The following is a 22216-nucleotide window of genomic DNA, read 5'->3' as shown; positions in this document are numbered from 1 at the left end:
TGATGAAAATTACATTAATACTAGTTGATCAACACTGCTGTGGAGAACTCGTAGTACCGTTAAAATTGACTTTTTTAACCCACAAAAACACCAATGAGATAAAGCATGTTACTCAAGAGCTTCCATAATCGCTGTTCACTTTCGTTGATTGTCATCTCCGTTATTAAGGCACTCGTCGCTCGAATAATACATACTTTGATTCCCACAAAAATCACAAGTCAAAACATACCAGCGAAATTAATTTATAGTTACGGCTTTGTGTTTCATTTTTGCCGTGTCACTCAACGTGTGTTGTGAATTAATTAGATCAGCCTTTCACTCTCCGCGTGTTTCCATAAAGTATTAAACGTACTTGTCAACACATTTATGTATGTATCTACTTACTTACATGTCCCTTTATTCGTTCTTCAAAAGCTCGCGAGTACTCGTCGAGATATGTTTATTCTTGAGCACTTTTGCAACAATGATGGCGATGAATTATTCAGCGGGCGCTCGTTGCTGGGCAATATCCGCATTATTATTATTGTAATCAACGCGAATTACATGCTAAAAGGCGTTGCGATAAATCACTGAATCCGCACCTGACGGCCTACAGGTTAAAATGCGTTGTCTCCTTTGTAAAATCGAGACTTTGGCACACCCAAACCTGTTGCGACAAAAGTGTAACATTCATGTTAGTATTGCGTAATCGTCCAACGATCCGAACTCGAAGGACCGAAATACTCTTTCGTATCTATTGATTTATTATTTATTATTGAAACTTTAGATTCGCGGAGCTTTTTTGAGATTTAATCGTAAGTCATATTTCTGTCGTATTAAAATTTAAATGCAGTCCCCACCTTCCGATAAATCAACGCATGCAAATTTTAAAACGCCATGCAAAAAAATAATAATAAATTCCTTTGCAGTTCAACGGTGGGCGTACAGGACAACTGAAAAGCACTGGTCTAAACCGCATTCCATCCGCGACCATAATCCGGCGAACTAACAAGCGTTTCATTATGTTATCTGGTTTTTGCGCAAAGGATTTATGTTGCACATTTCGTAAAATTTGGATAGAAGTTCTAAAACTAATTTATTTTCTCATAATTGAAGTACAATTCACTACTACATGTGTTTCAACGCAACAAAAATGATACACGAGTTTGGTATATAACAGAGATTAATGTAAAATAATATCTCTAGGGAGATACGTACATATGTATGTACATTGTATCGATATACTTTCTACGAAATTGCATTCAATCTGAGGCAAATCATTCTACATACTTACATATATTCATCGTTACATAAGTTCCTTAATCATCATCATCATCTACAGCCGCTTACCATCCCCTGCTGGATGAAGACCTCTCCAACACGCTTCCACTCATCTCTGTTATGCGCAACTCTCATCCATCTCGCCCCACACATTTTCCTAATTTCCTCCACCCATCTTCCCTGCGGTCTTCCTTTTACCCTTTTGCATTCTCTCGGGTACCACTCTAGCACTTCTATTGTCCACCTTTCGTCCATTCTCATAGCTACGTGGCTCGCTCATTGCCATTTCAATCTCTTTACACTATCCACTATATCCATAACCCTCGTCATACTTCTCACCCACGTATTCCGTTTCCTGTCTTTCCTCATTATGCCAAGCATACAGCATTCCATAGTGAATTGTGTAGCAACTTGGCGTTCAATGTCCAAGTTTCACATCCATACATCATCACTGGCAAAATACATTGATCGAAGATCTTTTTCTTCGGGCATTTATGTATGTATGTATGTTTATACACATACATAGTTTCTGCGAAATTTTATTCAATCTCAAACAAATCATTCTACAAATTCATCGTTACATAATATACTTAATATGAGAATAACAATAATGAGAAATATATATTTTTATATATGTATTTTACATACATGCATGTACTAAGAACATTTCGGCTTGTTTGTATTACAATTGTTACATCAACTATAAGTATAATTTAATTAAATAGATTAGACATGTGTGTTAAAGGAAAAAATAATTAAATTAAATTTCGTTGAATTCGCACGATATATTTTCAAATATTTACATACATACATAGTGAAAGTGTTGCATCACATCGCAATGAAACTATTTTTTTTTTATTTTTACTTCAAATGTAAGATTATATCGTTTGTACGTAAATAATTAACATTTGTTTTAACGGATTGCGTATCATTTGTTCATCTTGTTATACAACTATAAAATTTCTCTTTAGCAAATAAACGTTTATCACATCACCTACGTAAATAATATTGGCGAAGTTTCACGAGATTATGAAGCTTGCCGTTTTAATATCGAAATATTAATCTATTATAATGAGAACGTAGAGAATGAATGCGTGTTGGTTTCATAACTAAATATAATTCAGCACTAATTTGTTGCTTATCTAAATTGCGATTTATAACAAGCACTTCTATCATTTCTTTTCTTTGTCGTTTATCGCTTGCACAGCATCTCTTTCACCGTTTGACCATTGTGTTTTGCCGTATTAATTACCGGATCGTTTTCGTTTCTCAGACAACTTGATGGACGTTTTTCCTACCATTGTCTGTGTTTTTGTTTCATCCAAGTATTTTGTTTTTACTTTGCCGGGTACTTTTTTATCACAATACTTCACCCTCAGGAAACGCACATTCTTCGCGAAATTTCCAACTCGTGCTGTACCAAACAGGCGAAAGAAAATTTTTGGCCATTTTTCGCATCTTTATTTTATAACGAACTATGAGTCACAATTTATTTACAATTTAGTCGTGTGTGTATCAATCTAAAATTCGATCTGATGCAGTATAGCAATATAGACGCCGTTCAAGTTGTTAATGAATTGTGTGAACTGACCTCTGCTGATCTCGGTTGCTTGTAGATTGATAAATCAAGTTGCTGTGGATCTCTTCATGATCTCGCGTTGCGCTCATTAGTCGATCTTAACGATCGCCGATGATCCTCGTCCGAATAAAATCCGTTTGAATACAAAGAAGTACACTGTTTTAAAATATCTCGGGAACGTTTGGTATTCGTTATGTTTCGATGTGAGCATCCAATGGAAGTTTCATGGTTGTCCATCTTGTTATTGAGTCGATATATGTATGTACAATGTGTATTTTTTCCACACGAACAACGTGTCGTGAGCGTTTGCGTGATGCAAATCGTTCTTGTGTTCAAAACAGGCTTAACAAACTTGTTACATATTAGCTCAACCCTGTCAAAAACAGCATGCATCAAACGTTATACGGCAAATCACGCAATGTCAATGCGCAATTAACCGATATTGATAATATCATATCAAATATACTTAATTCACTTACTAAATATGTACATATATTAAGTTGGTATACATTACTGGAAATGTTCTTTTAAATTTCTTTTCTATTAAAAATTACACATTAGTTATTACAAAACTGTCGTTTTTACAGTAATTCTATTTTTCCATATGTCATGTTTACAGTCTGGATCATGGTTCAGTGAACAAGCCTCCGTCTCTTTTTCTTTCAAATACAAATTAAAGTTATTGATTTTCAACTTTTATTTGATTTTTTTTCAAATATCAGAGCTTTTCCTCCTGAGCTTCATTTCTAAATTTATTATATTGCAATAAGTACTTAGTAGTAATCTGAAGACAATCTGAAGAAGTCCAGATTTTCAGCTACATATGTACATATATATGTATGTACATACATATTATATATCAATATTTTGGGATCATTTATTTTGTTCGGGATTATTTTGGGTTCAATATATGTAATGCACCAGCCGTACTGACGGAGACCCGTATATTTACATTTTGGCCTTTAGTGATGGGGATACGAAAATTGCTCCGTTTTTTGATAAAACTCAAAAGAAAAATACCTCAAATTGATTTACAATAAAATAATCAAATATAATAATGACAGCCGGGTATTTTCTTTAGTTGTTTAGTTGTTTACCAGAGAGCTAAGAATATGACCATTTTTTAGGTGGTAAAACTACATAAATATGTACCAGTGGCATGCGGTGAAAATCTCTCTGTTTTTGACGCACAGCCTTATTTATGTGTGCGCGAGAATGATACAAGAGTACTCGGTATGACATCACCTAGTCCTCTTGTAACCTGTTCGAAAAAAAAGTTAGTAAAGCTGTGCTACAAAAACAGGGAGAGTTTCACGTCACGCCACTGGTATGTATATGTATGTATACATATTTAGGCAACAAGCGATAGTGTTTGTATCAAAACTAAATTTAAAATACGGTTTGCAATATTATTTCCCTAATTATATTTGTATCAAATATCGAAGATTCTTCCATTTGACGTCGAACGTATTTTACCTCTCTCCGTTGTGCGAATTTCACTCGTTCTTCGAAAGTTTCGCTCTTGTTTGTCGTTGAAAATAATTTATCTACGGCAAAAGAGATGGTCGGAAAGAGAGGTAGAGGACGTAAGGTCGCCCATGTCTTGACTCATGAGAGAGATGTAATTACGTTTGACATTTCGAAGCACGTGGCCCCTAAACACACGCCATTTTAATTGCAAACCGTGGGATTGTGCACTTTATAAGGTGCATTGTGTGTGTACATATAATAAGTCACACAACATTCGCCTCTCGTTGTGTATTGTAATAAAGAAACGTGCAAATTTCAGGTGATAATATCGCGTTTTTCCCGCTGTTCGTAAAAATATATGTATAATATAATATATGTATATTTGTGATTATTATAATTTTCCTCTTGAAAACTATTGTTCTTATGTGAATATGATGCAACTCTTCATTTTGTTATTGTTTTTCGAAGAAATGGTATACGACAACTTGTTTCGTAACGTTTATTTTTGAATTTGAATTTATTGGCTATTTATTGTTTATGTAAATATGTAAATAGTTGTATACAATTTTTCTTTTATATGTATATATTTTATTAATTGGGATATTTAGGAGAATTTTCAATGAAACATTGTTTTAAATACGATCAAGTAAATATAAAATTGATTTAAATGCTATAAATACAAATATTGATATTTTTTATATGTGGACGACAGGGTTTGTAACATGTAACATCCTCCATACACTCTAGAATTATTATATTCCATAAATTTTATAAATATAATAATTTTGATTAATACGTTCTAATATTTTCACTCGGATCAAAATTCGAAAATTGGTCAAATTACAAGAGCGTGTCACTATTTTCTAATCGCAATGTATGAACGTTTACAATTGGAAGTTATTCGCCCGTTTTTTTTTAGTAATTGATCATCGAATTTACAACAAAAAAGAACGATATTAAATTATGTACTTTCACGCGTTATTAAGACATATAAATATATTCACGTTTTGCGGTAGGCATTGGAATCAACAAATACAATTAACGTCAATTACACCGAACCGTCAACGGCTGACACCTACCAGTGTGCCCCGGAGCCATTATACCGCTCAACTCCCCCCGCCCCCATTCATAATAATTATTTTAATTTATTAATTTATCAAATCCGTATATGTGTATTTTGTCTTGTAAAAGAACTTTTCAATAATATTTCGCACCCGCGACGAGTAATTAAATTTCCCTATGTTACGTGGTAGCCCTGATAACGACCGCGTTTATTGCCTCTTTTGACGCGTGAGCCACGATTTTATTTAATATTTCCACGCGCCAACGATAAATCAGTCGGTCTCAAAGGGCTAAGGCTTAATTAGATCCCATTTACACCTACGCTTTAGACTGAAATCTAGAATTTTCACCCGTGCCGGTCCAAAACGTGCCTTTGATAGATATGCAACATTAATTTTGTGTGAATTTCAAAATTGTCATACACCTAGTATAATTAAGATGATTTTTTTTTGCTATTGCAATGAATTCGACGTGTGCGGAATTTATTTAAAAATGTATATTTCTTGGAACCAGACGTAAAGTTGTCCTCTCTTTGGTATTATGATGATTCGGAATATCGCGCATATAAATGTAAAACGTATTTTCAAAACATGCTCTAAACTTAAGATTTTCATTAATACTTTACTGTTATTTTCTTCTTATTTAATTTTAAAAATCATTGGATATATCTCAATTTTGTTAGGATTTATTTAAATTAGGTATACGATACGTCCCGTTTTGGCCGGGATAGTCCCTTTTATATGTGCTTTTCATTCGTTCCGTCGTTTTCGTAAATTGATTGGCTTGCCCCGTTTTGTCAGTCTACTGATGCATAGAATTTGTTTTATATTTTTTCGATTCTTAAATTTTCCTTTTTTTTCAAAATCAATTTGTGTCCCAAACACAAATTGGTTTCGTATCAATATACATTTATTTACAATATATTCATTTTAAAGTAGCATTTAAATATTTCTGAAAAAAAATCGCTCAGTGCTATTATTTTCATCATTATTTTTTTGAATAACTAAAATACAATTTTAAATTATATGTATGTATGTATTTCATTTTCTTCTTTTAAAGAAATGTATGTTCTGGTAAAAATAATATTACTTATCAAAAGAAGATATCTAAATTTTCAGTTGCACATCATTTTTGCAATTAAAAGAAACCGAGAATATTTTTTTGGGAAATTTTTTTATGTATTTTATTTTTTAATTTTACACGTAAAATATTATATAATTTTCTTTATCTTGATTTTATTTACCTTTTACACAAGATTTGTACATACATTAAAAAAATATATAATTTATTGAGGGAAAAATTATACAATTTTTGGACGTGCAACACATTTTTTATATAAGGGGAGGACGAAAATTTTTTTGCGGTGCGTCCCGTTTTGAGTCCTGGGTAATATGGTCACCCTAACTTAAATTGAAGATACGTGTGCTTGATATTGTCAACCCGCAGATTTCCAAGGGTTTCCAGAACTTCCACGTTCAAAATTTTAAATTTCCAAAAACCTTTTGTTCAAACGTTTTTACAACTTAGCTTTGTGTAATATTTTTGAATAGAGATAAAATGTATATATGTATGTAGGTAGTAGCGTTCTCTTGGATCTTAATAGCCTTAATACACAGATAAAATAACAATGAGAAATCCGTCGACCATTATTCTCAATAAAAAATCTGGTTGCCAATTATGTTTTTTAATTATTAATATAATAAAACATTATATTAATATTTATTTACTTTCACTTGATTTTTGTACTTAGCAGAATGGGTGGTTTTTTGTTGGAAATTGCAGAATTACAGAAATTGCACTGATCCTGATAATTTTTATATGAAAAAATATTATACGGCTTGTTATTGAAAATTCTTGTTAATGTTTTCTATGCCCCGTTTCGACTTATCGTTTCTTCATGTTTATAGTATCAGCATCCGGTGCTGAACGTTTTTAACAATGCGTTTGCTACATTTTTAATAAATTACAAATATTACGAAATTATATACAATCACTCGTGTATGCATACGTGTATTGTATATCAAGAAGAGAGTTTTCATAATTAAGTAATGACACACGAACGTTATAATCACTTCACGCCGTATTATGCATACCGCATCTGAAAATGCGTAATGTTCGGTAATAACGCGAGCATTACCATTCTTATATATCATAAACATTATTATATGTATGTATGTGCATACGTGTGTATATAATTTTCAGCTTAGAATTTACGCCAATTAAATCATGAATTTTTGATTGATGTTGCGCCGCGCATTTCGTCGCCGACAAGAGCGTAACAAAAATTACAAGACAAATTGTGGAAATTTTCCTTTCGACAGAGTTTCACTCTCGTTTCAATCCATCAAATGGAAATAGCTCCGAATTCAAAGCACAACAATTAATTTCGATTTGACGAAAGCCGATCAATCAAATTTTATAATGAATTTATACACTATGTGTGTGTCTACATGCATACATGCGTGTATTTCATTCATATATCTAGCTACAATCGTAAAAACATGTACACAATAAGATGTAATAATCAACGAGTGTATATTGCCAGACAATAAGAGTTAACATTGAACACTTCAATTGGTGCGGTGTTCGTAACACCTACATAAAACAGTGAACTAACTATGTACGTATGTGTAAATCGCATCTTCTCAATCGATTACCCATAAATAATTTGGTTGAATTTTTTCCTACTTATAACAGGCAAATATATATAATTTAATTTATACCGCATGTAAATTAACGCGTATTTAATCAAAATCAATGTATATTGTACATACATATAACACATCCACACGAAGCAAAATACAACAATGACGTCATATTATAATGGTTGTTTTCTCTTTGCATTGCAGATGTCCATCACCTCTGGTCTGACCCGCTTCCCAACAGTGAAGTAAGTGTTATGTTCTTGTTCACGACCCTTCGACCCCTTGCTTACATTATATTTATATAAATATGTACCATTGATACTTGCTTTGAAAAGCCGCACTTTACAGACAATTAATTCCGGCCAATTACGTATAATGTGGATAAATAAATTGATAGATTGTTCTCGTGAGTGGGTATGCATTTTTCAGTTATTCTGTAGTGTGTCATGTTTATATACATAAATACAGTCATTTATGCAATTGCAAGTATAAATTATCATATATACATACATATGTGTGTGTGTCACATAGATTGAGAAATTTTGCTCTAAAGTACCATTCACAATACTACTAGGTCATACTGATGAATAAATATTTACTATGCGGGCGATGTAAAGGTGATGTCAATGACATCATTAGGGTCATCGGAATATTTCATACAAGATAGTCATTTCCATTAAATATTTTTATATTTTGTATTTATAAATACCTGAAAGGTAATAATGGTTATAATTCACACCTACGTATACTGTGTCTTTAGAAAATTTGTTCGATTAATTTTCTTGTACCGTGTTATAATACATACATATACATATATACCAGTTTATATCATTATCAATTAATTTGTTTGCTGTATATAAATTGCAAACGACAAATGGGAGCCCACGTCGTGATCGCAATTTAAAGATTATGAGATACGAATTAATTTTGACATGATAAATTTCACTTGTGCGTACTTTATCTCTTGTAATAACAAAGTATTAATCTTAGAGAAAGCAAATTACAAACAAAAACAAGCGGATGGTCCGCCGTGTGCTTTTTTTCATGTTTCGAATATTTTTTCTCCCTTTTAGTGTATTATTATATATGTACATATGTATGTACCGAATTTGTGGCGATAGCTAAGGCCGCCGCTTACGCGCGGATCACCGTCACGTTTAGCTCTGGGCTCTCGTTTTCGTCGAGATCAGTGAAAACAATGTGTATGTTTTTAGTCGGCATACTCTAATTTGGTAATGCTGCGGACTTAATTGGACGTCTATCTCAGTTTATGGATTTTTTTCATCGTCGATGATACGTCTATCGGTCACGTTCGACGGCAATCTTCCGGGATCACTTTCTAACAGTTGAGATTTTTCGTAGATAATTGTAAAAGTCAAGTACGAATTGCTATATTTGACCACGAAACTGGTTTGAGTAATAATTCGGCAAGTATTTGTACTCTACCTCTAAAAAAATATCTAAATATATTGACTCGTAGTATAGAAAAAAATCACAAAGTTATGAATTTTCTTCGGAGACATCGACGAGCTTGTGTCAATGAAACCCATTCAATTATTTTTTTTGCCTATATATATTTACATATGTACAAACATATGTATGTATGTAAATATTTAAAATTCCACAAATAATTTTTAGTATTAATTATTTTGCCATCAATTTTCGGTCACAATTAATCAACAAATGCGCCGATCAATATTTATTTAAAACACTTTCTCTCCATCCAAATGTCTAACTTTACACTTGAAATAATTGATGGTTTGTTAACAAACCGTCCTTCACGTACGTAATATATTAAATCTCAATCGAATTATTGACTATTTATAAGCAATAAAAAATATTTTTACGATTGATACCTTCCGTATTATAATTATTGGTTGTATTACTGCCGCTTTCAATTATTCAAATCTTGTGTATATCACTCTATCATCTATCATATCACTCTTATGAATTACGTTTCAAATTCATTTTCAGTTTCTAATTATTGGTGACCCATATAGATTTGCATTGGGAAAGATACGCATTCGTAAAATTCATACAATACGAGTCGTTAGTCCCGCTTCCACGATCTAATTTAATTCTGAATACGTATTTATTATTCGAGACAACTTAACGCCTGTGAAATTGTCGTTTTTTCATTATAACTTCTTAAACAATTTACTCTTGTTTGGTGTGTTGTAATTGGAGTAAGTGTCGACAACACATTTCCAACGGTTCAAGGTTTTGAAAATTTGCGAAACGACCGAATAGAAATCACAGTTGTCATTGTTCGATTCATTCATAATGTCGCCAAGGGCGAGTTAATTTTATGATTTTCGAATTTCCGGATCAGCATCGGTTTTATGCACCAGATCCGAGCGTAATAATACGTGTGAACTTTTACATGACACCGTTTTATATGTACAGTGCTTTTAATATTTTTTTCAAATCGGCTTAAACTTTCTCAAACGACATACTGTCAGTTCTTTATTAAGTGAATAAATATCAATTAAGTCTGTACGGCTTAACATCGGTCAAATGACTCTAAAAGGCAATCGAATCGACAACTATTCATGTGCGATCATCAAATCGATGTTTTAAGCAGTAGAAAGAAGCTTTCGAGCCCGTAGAAATCGAACAGGATTTTAATATTGCACTAAAAGGCAATAAATCCACAACGTTCCCGGTCGGACAAATGCTCGGTTTTAGTATTGTACATATGTATGGATGTACATATATAATATGTACATACATTCACAACATACATTGATAGCATTAAGTACGTCGTTCTACCCGGTGAATAGTTGCTGTTCTGGGATTAAGAACAACCGATGTCCTAATACGGAATCTGCGGAACAAGGCCGTCGAATTAAAATGCAACTAGATGAGCAGGCCAACCGTCCGATCAATTTATATAGATCGCAGATCGCTCAAATCGATACCGCAATACTCTTTTCCCGGATTGGAAGACGTTTAGCCTTTTAAGACACGAACAGATTTGTTCTAAAATACTTCGGGCAAGTTGGGTGGGGGAGGGAAAAAAAGACCTACAATTGCGATACTTAATGTGTGCAAGTGTTCTTCGATCACTTCTCGGAATGAATCAATGTGTTAATCGAGCTTTTTTTAAGTTAAACCATCAAGAAACTCGTAGTTGATAATGTGTGTAGGCTGTGTATTTTCATCTATTTTTCTTACTGTTCAATTTAATATGTAAACTTTCATTTATAAATATTCGAACTTTTTTAGAAAGGTCAGTTGCCCGCTGATGAAATTTAAGCATGGTTTCTACATTAAAAATATTAAATTTACGCGCATCAAGTGCTAATTGATTCAAAATTAATTATGCTTATTAGAGAGCGAAAGTGAAGCATGCGCAGGGCTAACATAAAAAGCGATTAGATTCATCATCATCACGTGGTTTGTAAACTTACGCATTCATAAAATTTAAACGTCACTAATTGCGATCGAGTTTTTTTTGGTCAATTAATATCGATGATCCGAGTGCCAAGTGATAAACTTACTTTCATCGAAGACGACAATTAACAGTGATATTGTGTGAGGAAATAAAAAAAATGTACGTATTTCGTGTTTGGGTAACATCATAATTATATGTATGTTCATGTACATTTACCTTACAAACTTTCTTTACAAAACAAAACACACTTAGAGGACGCTTAATGAAGAAATTATATTACACACATATAAATATATGTACACATGTAAAAACGAAAGGGGAAAGTGCTGTATGAACTACGTATCGAATTAAAATGACAGCTTCAATTTAATGGATTATTACAATACTCTTTACATTTCGAATCGTAATAATCATTGACCCACTGCCCCGTTGAACTTGTCTATTACCTACTCATAAAATAATTCATTGGATTTATGTCTATAAGTTAAACTAAATAAGACACTATAAAGTAAATAAGCCACAGCAAACTTAATTCGGCTGAAAATTGGACCGAGTAACTAATTTAATTCCAAAACATTTACTAAACTCAATTTTCTTCGAGCCATTACTTATTCATCAAAAATGAGGCCATACCAGTGGCGTACCGTAAAAATATCCCTGTTTTTGTCGCACAGCCTTAATTACTTAAGTAAGGCTGTGCAACAAAAACAGGGATATTTTCACGCCATGCCACTGCTAAATACATATACATATATACATACATACATACATATATATAATATATCCCTTAAATATTGAAACAGGAATTTACGATAAAAATCAGTTTGCCTTTTTATTGGACAATGATCGATTTTTAAATTCTCCTCCACATAAAAGTTTATTAAAACCTTTTAATAATAATAAAAGGCTCGGGTTCATCTTTAAATAATATTTTAATCGGGCTTAATACATCTTTATCTGAATCAATGTTATCTTCGTTCATTTTGAATCTATCCGTCATCCAATGCATAGATCGTTAAGTACATTTATATATGTATGTATTTAGATTGTTAAAGTGAGGTGTCAAGTATGTATGTACAATGTGTGGTTTCTAACACAGATAATCGTTTAAATCGACATCCTTTCCAATGAATCAAGTGCTCGTATAACACAAAGAAAATTACTCGTATATTCTAACAGCTGGGTTCGATAAATTATTCCAAAATTATTTTCTAGTTACAACTGCGACCTCAATTTTGATCGCTCGCATCGTATAAATATTGTCAAATTTTGATAGAATAATTTGGGTATAGGATTGACGACACGCCAAAATGTTAATAACCATTAGATTTATTTTCAATGTGTATTCAATTTCACTTTGAGATGAACGAAAGTTCTATCAATTATGAAATTAATTCACGCTTTACTTTCGTTAGTCATTAATAATAATAATCATTTGTATGTAACAACAGTTTTTATATTCATATGATTTTAGTTTTCATAATGTTTAGTTTAACTTCCGATTTAAATCAATTTAATACCATTAATTTATATGACGATAATCAATCTTTCATTAACGAAGATCCCATGGACCAAAAAAGTCTTTAATGAAGCTGTCCTCAGCATGATAGGGAGAGGCAGGGAATTTGTTTCTGTCATCAAGCGGAGAAAGATGGAGTACCTCGACACATTTGACAAGAAATAATAAATTGATTAATTAATAATTAAAGCTTTAGAAATGTTTGGTTGTAAATTTATGCAACATTTTTAGAATTAACTATTAGTTAAATACAAAGTACATATTTAAGTATTTACGTATGTAATTTAATAAAAATGAATTCCCATCTAACACGCTTTGGAAGAATTTCATGTTTCTTTTATCCTAAACGAATATAATTACCATACTATAATTTGTGTTGCCTTTTTAATACGTACGTGGTTGTGACATCTGTTTTGATATGTCGTGTATAATTAATACGAAAAAAAATCGCATTGAATATTCTACGAAAGGTTAAGTCGACTTTTCGCGACTTTTTTTAATGCTTATATGGAAATTCGCAAACATTTCGTGCCATACCAGATTTGCGTTCTCTAATGACATGTTCGCAAATCCTAACAGTTATGTAAAACGCCAGCAAATCGTTTTATTTTCATTTATTCACTTTTTTCGGTTTGCATAATAAACGTCGCAATTATGGCAATTCCTCTAGTTGTTGCCTTTTATAGACGATTTTTTTTTTGCTCTTCACATATGGAGGCAACACCTCGATAACGTATACTATTATATTATAAAACACGCACACAATAAGGTCATCGTATGATTTATATGTGAAAAACTGTGATTTTCCACGTCGGTGACCTCTATATACCTACATATATTTTAAATTTGACACGTCAAGGCGTCCGTAGTGTTAGTATTCGTAAAAAGGTATGTCCTTAATATTTAAATCATTATGTCAATTGGGACTTCCTATGGAAGGTCTTAGAAGAGATGGGTGTTTCATAATTTATATGTATACATAATACGGCAATAGTAGAATAGATGAGTTTCTTTCGGAACAATTTCATGTCCAAAAACAAATTTACTGGGTAATACGGGTAATATGGGTTATACATAAGGAGAAAAGCACTCGACGAATGGGAATAACAACAGGCGGCAGAAAGATTTTTAAGATAAGATTCGCAGACGACATGACGTTATTAACCAGCAAAGAGGATGAAATGGCTGAATTATGTACTTCGTAAAATAGAGATAGAGAGTAGACACCTGGGTCTACAGATAAACAAAAATCTTATTCGTTGACAGATTTGAGACTTTCATAAAGTCCAACGCTCTAAATAACTATGGAGAAGTCTAGGTGCCTTGATCTCAAGAGAAGGAGGATGCCAATCGGAAATCCACAAAGAGTATGAAGGGCGATAGCGGTGATGGTCAGTCTGGTAAATATATGGAAGAACCGCTCTATTATGGGAAGAACAAAAATCCGTCTGGTGCGATCTCTGGTGTTTCCCATTTCATTGTATGGAGTCGAGACACGGACCCTGAAAAAGAGAGAAAGGGACATTCTAGATGCATTTGAAATGGGGTGTTGGGGACGGACGTCTATCGAACATCTATGTATCTCCATCCTCAAAAAGCTGGCAGTCTCAGAGGACTCACCACAACATGTTGGAAAAAGGTTCTTTCCTACTTTGGCCATATGGCAAGCTGGAGGAAAGGCGATCGAAAAGACTTGGCATCTTCCAAAAGATATGAAGTCAGCATCCCTTAACGCTGCCTTCAACTTGGTACAGAACTAGTGGAGTAGAAGCGGATCGTCCATAAAATTAAAATCTAACGGTGTTTACCGATGGAAAATTTTTAAGATTTATTGGGTAAACCGGTATACCGGTATTGCAATCCCTAGTAAAACGTACATATGTACATGGACAAAGTACAATTTGTGTCGTTTCTCTTGAAAAATTTTGAATGACCACGGAAACTTATTCGAATATTTATATTTTATCTACATAAAATTTTGTGCACATATTTATTTAAATCTTGATATTATTTATACACAGCTTAACTATTGTTGTTTTATAATTTACTAGTGGTTTTACCCGGCTTCGCTCGGCATTTGTAATATAAACCGCTAAAACATGGCCAATCTAATAGTAAATACTCATTCGTATTTTTATTACATTTATTTTTTTAACCTTACATACTCGTACATACTTGCATTAAACCTTACAAAGTCTCTTTCGAAATTATATATCAGATTTAAGCACATTTACATACATATAAGCAAGCAAGTTGATGTATTAGTTCGTTTGCACCATTCGATAATTGTACTGGTGCTTCACTCGCACTGTTTTATCTAAATTATAATCCGTATATTTATATATACTATTTATATTATAATGCCCGTTCGCCAAAAACCACTTTAACAATTGCGGTTTTTCCACAACGCAACGCGCCGGTCATCAATCTCCGTTATACATAACTAATGAACGGCGACGTCTTCGCATAAATCGCTCCAAAAGACGAATTAGGAAAACGGCTTTATTATAATTGTGTATCGAAAGACGTGGGAAAAAACGCGACGTTTTAAAATAATTCGCGAAAATTTCAACGCTCTCGCGGGGATGCGGATGTTTCGAAAACAATATCTGTCAAATCTTAAATTATTGTAAAGTTTGCAATCGTAATTATTACAATTGGGAGTTCGTCGAATTAATCGTAAAACTTCTTAATGACCAGCATTACGATTTCTATTTTTTTTTTCTCATTTACGACTAAGTGTTAGAAAAAGTGACGCGACACTTTTCTGAAGGAGACGATCGATGCGTGCGGGTGAAAGCCCACACCGATCATCAATAAACTACTTTAGATCGGAAGTTTTCAAATAGCGGTTAACAAAAATATTGCGTTTTGAGAGTTAATTAAGGCGATACTTTAAATCCAAATATCAGGTACTACTAGTGTTGTACCTGATGACATATCATCGCATAGGTGTTGGCATATTAAGTTATTAAATAAAATAAATGTGTCCGTCGGTCATGTGTTCGATCCGCACGCGGTCGAATTTTTTTCAAATACCTTTTAAATATATTTAGTTTAATATTTATATTTAATAGTTTAATATGAAAAAAAAAATGTTAAAAACTACTTATCTACCTACATATAAACAATATAAAACACCGATAGAAAATTAATTAATTAAATAAATTTTCAATAGATGGCGGTAAATTCTAAGAGATTTAGCGCCGTCTATTTGCCTAGAGGAAACGTTGGTATCGAACAGTATATATAGAATTTTTTTCTTTTGTTATCACATATATGTATTCGTATATAAGTTTTGGCAGTGGTTTAGCTGTGACGTACATATGTATGTATGTCGAATAGAAACGAGTATTATAGTACGGCGAGCGTTATCTTAGACAGATAGACAGACAAACAGAATAGCGATATTATATACACACACATATATATATATATATATATATATATATATATATATATATATATATATATATATATATATATATATATATATATATATATATATATATATATATATATATATATATATATATATATATATATATATATATATGAGTTCGGCCTTTCGTGTCATGCGGGGAAGACGTGCTTCTGCGTTCTCCCCGCTATTACTCGCTTAAACCCGGCTATTGCACGAAATTTAATCTAAAAACTTAACCATCTACTCACTTATTTTACTAATTGCATCCTAGTATAATTTAAGTGTAAAAATAAACAGCAAATCGGTCGTAAAAAGCGGTTTTATATCAGTTATTTCGAAAAATTTTGTGCTAATTTTTGTGTCGAATCTGAGCAAAAGCATATACGAACGAGATACATCTCCTTACCTGAATACAAAAAAAAGGGTCCTTCGTCAGTCAAGGTTCCGTCCCACAGAAGCAATAAATCTTCCACATAATTGCTTCCAGCCAAAAAATCTTTAACGAACTTTATTTAATAGAATAATAGCAAACAGAAACGGTGTTTCCCAACTGTCTATCAGTTCTTTTCATATTTAAATTATATTAAAGTAATTCGTGTAATTTTATATTCTTTACTAAAGTTATTATTAAAATATTAAATTGCAAACCGCACTCACATATATAAATCCGTTGTCTCCAAAGAGGCGTCTCACGATAAAGATCTGTAAAAAAGTAGTATAACAATTGCTAATCTATTATTATCATAACTAACTACTTTCACTTACAAAGTAACCCTGTTAAATGGCATGTAATAACTCATAAGTGATCCAAGTGATACCTAGGATGACTATCTGTCAAAGCTGACCACAGAGAAAAGTCTATGGCGGTAAGAACTCACTCCTTGAATGGAATTCTCTCTAGTACCGCCTTTTTCTCAACACATCTTGGATAAATGCGAGAAAAATAATATCCAAACCTCTAACAAGGTAAGAGTGACGATGGATGATAGCTTAGCTAATAGAAACCTGTATTTAGCCACGTACAATGTAAGAACGTTATCGAGTGAAGGAAGTGTGCTTGCATTAGAGAATGAATTAGAAAATATCAAATGGGATATAGTAGGACTTAGTGAAGTAAGACGAAAACAGCAAAACCAAATAATCCTAAAAAGTGGTAACTGTATCTACTGGAGAGGGCTACCAAATGGTAGAATAGGAGGAGTAGGGTTTCTTATCAATAAGAGAATAGAAAGAAATATTATAGAAATAAGCAACATATCGGAACGTATATGCTATATAGTATTAAGAATCTCGAGCAGGTACACTTGTCAAATCTTCCAAGTGTACGCCCCCACATCTAGCCACCCAGACGAGGAAATAGAAGACTTCTACGAAAAAATACAGGGCGCATACGATAATAGCCGTCACCACTTTAAAATAATCATGGGCGACTTTAACGCAAAAATAGGACAAAAGGCAAATACAGAAAGAGCAGTAGGCAATTTTGGTACCGGCCAAAGAAACGACAGAGGCGATCGCCTCATAGAATTCGCAGAACACAACAGGCTCTTTATCACTAATTCATTTTTCAGGAAAAACACCAACAATAAGTGGACTTGGGAGAGTCCTAAAGGAGACAGAAACGAGATCGATTTCATCCTAACAAATGCCCTGCACTCCGTTAAAGACGTTAGTGTTTTAAGTAAAGTAGATATAGGTAGCGATCACAGATTAGTCCGTGCCAAGATGGCCATTAATATAAATTGCGAACGTAGGAAATTAATAAAAGGATGCAGTAACTCTCCAGATTTCGCTCAACTAAGGTCTAGGAAAAAGGAATTCGAACTCGAACTTGGAAATCGATACGGGAAATTAAACCCAGAAGCAGACATCGAGGAATTGAACACTGTAATTAGTTCGGTTCTAACCTCAACAGGTAAGAAATTAGGTGGATTCAGGAAACAGATTAAATTAAGCAAAATTTCAGCGGAAACAAAAAACCTAATTAAGCATAAAAGGAATTTAGATAGGGATAATAATAAGCAAGAATACAATCTAGTAAATAAGGAAATTAAAAAGAGAATAGTCAGGGATGTCAGGGATTTTAACAGCAAGCTAATAGAAAATACCATTAAGAATAACCGTAGCCTGAAAAAGTGCAAACAGGATCTTTTCTTAGGCAAAAACCAAATGATCGCAATCAGATCAGAGAGCGGAGTAATAATTAGGAATAGAGAAGAAATCATAGACAGAGCTTACACGTTCTATGCAAAACTATACGACAACGACAACGGCCAATTCCCCGCTCTGGAATCGACACACGGCCAAAGGGTTCCTGCAGTATTGCCTAGCGAAGTAGAGGCCGCGCTAAAAACTGCAAAGAACGGTAAAACCCCAGGGGAAGATAATATTCCCATTGACTTACTAAAATGTGGCGGCCCCCCCCTAATTAATATCTTAGGTAGGCTTTTCAGCAAATGCATCCAGAACCAAGCTATACCAGAAGGATGGAATAACGCAACTATCATTTTAATACACAAAAAAGGCGACAAAAGCGATATCAAGAACTACCGACCCATTAGTCTACTTTCAGCGGTCTACAAGCTCTTCACGAAGGTTATTACAGAAAGGCTGAAGAATATCCTCGACGAGAACCAACCTATAGAGCAGGCAGGGTTTAGGGCAAATTTCAGCACAATGGACCACCTCCAAGTAGTTGGCGAACTAATCGAGCGCGCCAACGAATATCAACGGCCATTGTGCCTAGGTTTCGTCAATTATGAGAAAGCCTTCGATACAGTGGGCCACAATGCAGTACTTAACGCTCTACAAACACAGGGAGTACCGGAACCCTATGTGGGACTGTTAGCTGTAATATATAAGAATGCCACAGCTTCGGTTAAAATTTTTTCAGGTACAGATAGATTTAGCATAGGAAAAGGAGTAAGACAAGGAGATACAATCTCGCCCAAGTTATTCAATGCGGTGCTTGAGGGAGTTTTCAGGAAATTGGATTGGGATACAGCCGGAGTAAGCATCAATGGTCGCTTTTTGAGTCACCTTCGGTTCGCAGACGATATAGTTCTAGTTGCTCGTGATTCAGCTGACCTACTCATCAGACTAACACAGCTGGACAGGGAAAGTAGAAAAGTAGGATTAAAAATTAACGTAGATAAGACTAAACTAATGTTCAATAGTTATTGCATGCCTGATAGCATCCCCTTAGATGATAAACCAGTAGAAGTAGTAAATAATTATTTATATTTAGGTCAAATAATTGACATGTCTGGTAGTAAAAATGAAGAGATAAAGAGACGTATGAAATTAGGGTGGAGTGCATTTGGACGGATGAATGCTGTTTTTAAATCAAAAATGCCACTCTGCCTGAAGAAAAGGATCTTTGATCAATGCGTTTTGCCAGTGATGACGTATGGATGTGAAACTTGGACACTGAACGCCAAGATGCAAAATAAAATCCAATGCACTCAAAGAAGTATGGAACGCTGTATGCTTGGCATAACGAGGAAAGACAGGAAGCGGAACACGTGGGTGAGAAATATGACAAGGGTAGTGGACATAGTGGATAGAGTGAAGAGATTGAAATGGCAATGGGCGGGTCACGTAGCTAGGAGGATGGACGAAAGGTGGACAAAAGAAGTGCTTGAATGGTACCCGAGAGAAGGCAAAAGAGTAAAAGGAAGACCGCAAGGAAGATGGGTGAACGAAATTAGGAAAATGTGCGGAATGAGATGGATGAGTGTTGCGCAAAACAGAGACGAGTGGAAGCGTGTTGGAGAGGCCTTCATCCAGCAGTGGTTGATGATGATATATATATATATATATATATATATATATATATATATATATATATATATATATATATATATATATATATATATATATATATATATATATATATATATATATATATATATATATATTAAAAATCAAAATTATAAATGTGCATTAATATCGGGGATTCTTAGTTTTTTGGATTTCAGGGAATTCATAAACTGTCAATTTCCTTAAATCATGATCCAAAAGTCGATCGGAGGAAATATAGTGTTAATGAAATGGACGTTTCATCGCATATTCTTTGACTGAGATCAAGGTCAACTTATTTTGATTTAGACAAATCTACTACGCATTTTCGTTATCATTTAAGTTATGTTAGTAAGCTATGTATGTTTTGATGAAAAATTAAATTTTTAGAATATCATTTAATAAATGAATTACTCGTTCAGTCTATGGTTTGCGCAGGTACTCGCCATGATAACTTTCCATATGCAAAATAAGTACATTCTAATTCGACACGTGTTGTATTTAAAATCGTGACATTAAAATGTCGCATTTGTGCTTTTCTTATCTATCCGTTTTCGACGTCATAAATATGTGTCAGATAATTGTATGTATTCATGTATACATACATACAGACCCATACGTACATATGTATAATAGAAACGCACAATGTCCATTATGACCTTTTATGGTGTCCTTCGGATTGTGTTCCGCTCGAGTTTCACCTGCCAATTCCTCAGGATAACACCATAAAGCATCGCTTAGATATTTCTCTGGAGAGATTTCGCAAATCGAATCTAGAAATATTAACATACAACTATCTACTGAGGCGCACTTCTCACAAGTGCATTTGTGTATATACATACATATATGTATGTATATACGGTTTTGATTTAGTCGAGACGCATGACGAGAGCTTTCTCGATGGGAACTGTCTCAAAAACCGCAATCTGATAAACCACGGTTTTCGGCAAGTTAGATCAAATTCTGGTTGAATGGGTGTTGGATTCATCCAGCATCTGACCGGAGGGCACGAGGCCACTGTTCGACATCCACTCACGTTGGGCACGTTGAATAAATATGAATAAAATATACCATTAACGCCGTATCACGATCTGATAGCACACATCTTAAACGATCCATATATGTACGTACCAAACTGTGGTGTGTTTGTGTGTGTGACACGAAGTGAAATCAACTCGAGCAAAGGTGATCATGCGCGGGCGCAGACAACAGGTGAAACTGTCCAATGGTGAATAATAGACGAAACTGGTACATCGGTAATAATAGTGGTTTTGAGACGCTGTGACGCCGCTCAACAAACCGGGGCGGTCGCTCCTATCAATTATGTACTAACACGATTGCAATCGAAAAGTAGTCGGGCTTATTCGTCGGTGTCGATCGTGTTGGTTTTTATTATATGTTCACTGTGCAATAGAACTATTCCCAATGATCTTCAATCTGTATTCCGAAAAAATATTTGACGAAGCATTGGCAGGAGCCAAAGTGTTCCTGTTATATCAATTCTTATTAAATTATTTTAAGAAATAACAATCAAAATATAGGTGGTTTTCTAATAGTTCTGATAGATTTTTCGCATATTAAAAATATATCAATAAGATATTTTTTTTAGTTCGCCATAGGGCCTGGAATTATTTTTCCCAGCGCCCGAGATTCCTCTCGGCGGTCCTGTTCATATATCAGTTTTTATAATAGACATTTTGTTTTATTTTGTAGATTTACATGTGTGCCTATAATATAATGTAACTACATTGTATGTTAACTACATACATATGTATGTAGTTATATAATATCATAATTTAATTGAGTAAACAATATTTCATATAAAATGAAGGTTGACATGTTGCATGAATTATTAATTACAACGATATTAACTAAATTTCAGTTATAATAAATTAAATATTTCAATAATGGAAAATTCAATTTTAGTCTAATGTTTTAATGGTTTTAATTATTATCAACGAAACATGCACATAAAGATCGTTTTTCTCAATTCACTTAATTTCAAAGTACAAATAGTATAGTGAAAAATGCAACTAAATACTGAAGATGTGTAAAATCA

The 22216-nt window shown here is 33.6% G+C and overlaps 1 protein-coding gene across 2 annotated transcripts in view; it reads left to right on the top strand.

Moving 5' to 3' along the window:
- Nucleotides 1-22216, top strand: part of ko (Stork-head domain-containing protein knockout) — a 160515-nt gene that overhangs the window by 61584 nt on the left and 76715 nt on the right. For both annotated transcript variants that reach the window (XM_077429465.1, XM_077429458.1), the window contains exon 3: nucleotides 8221-8261. The gene's annotated coding sequence lies outside the window, so the exon portion shown is untranslated. The remainder of the gene's footprint in view (nucleotides 1-8220; nucleotides 8262-22216) is intronic.

This window comes from Arctopsyche grandis, chromosome 1 (assembly GCF_051622035.1).
Source record: "Arctopsyche grandis isolate Sample6627 chromosome 1, ASM5162203v2, whole genome shotgun sequence".
NCBI lineage: Eukaryota > Metazoa > Arthropoda > Insecta > Trichoptera > Hydropsychidae > Arctopsyche > Arctopsyche grandis.
Note: the sequence above shows the minus strand (reverse complement) of the source record. Positions and strands in the feature narration are given on the sequence as shown.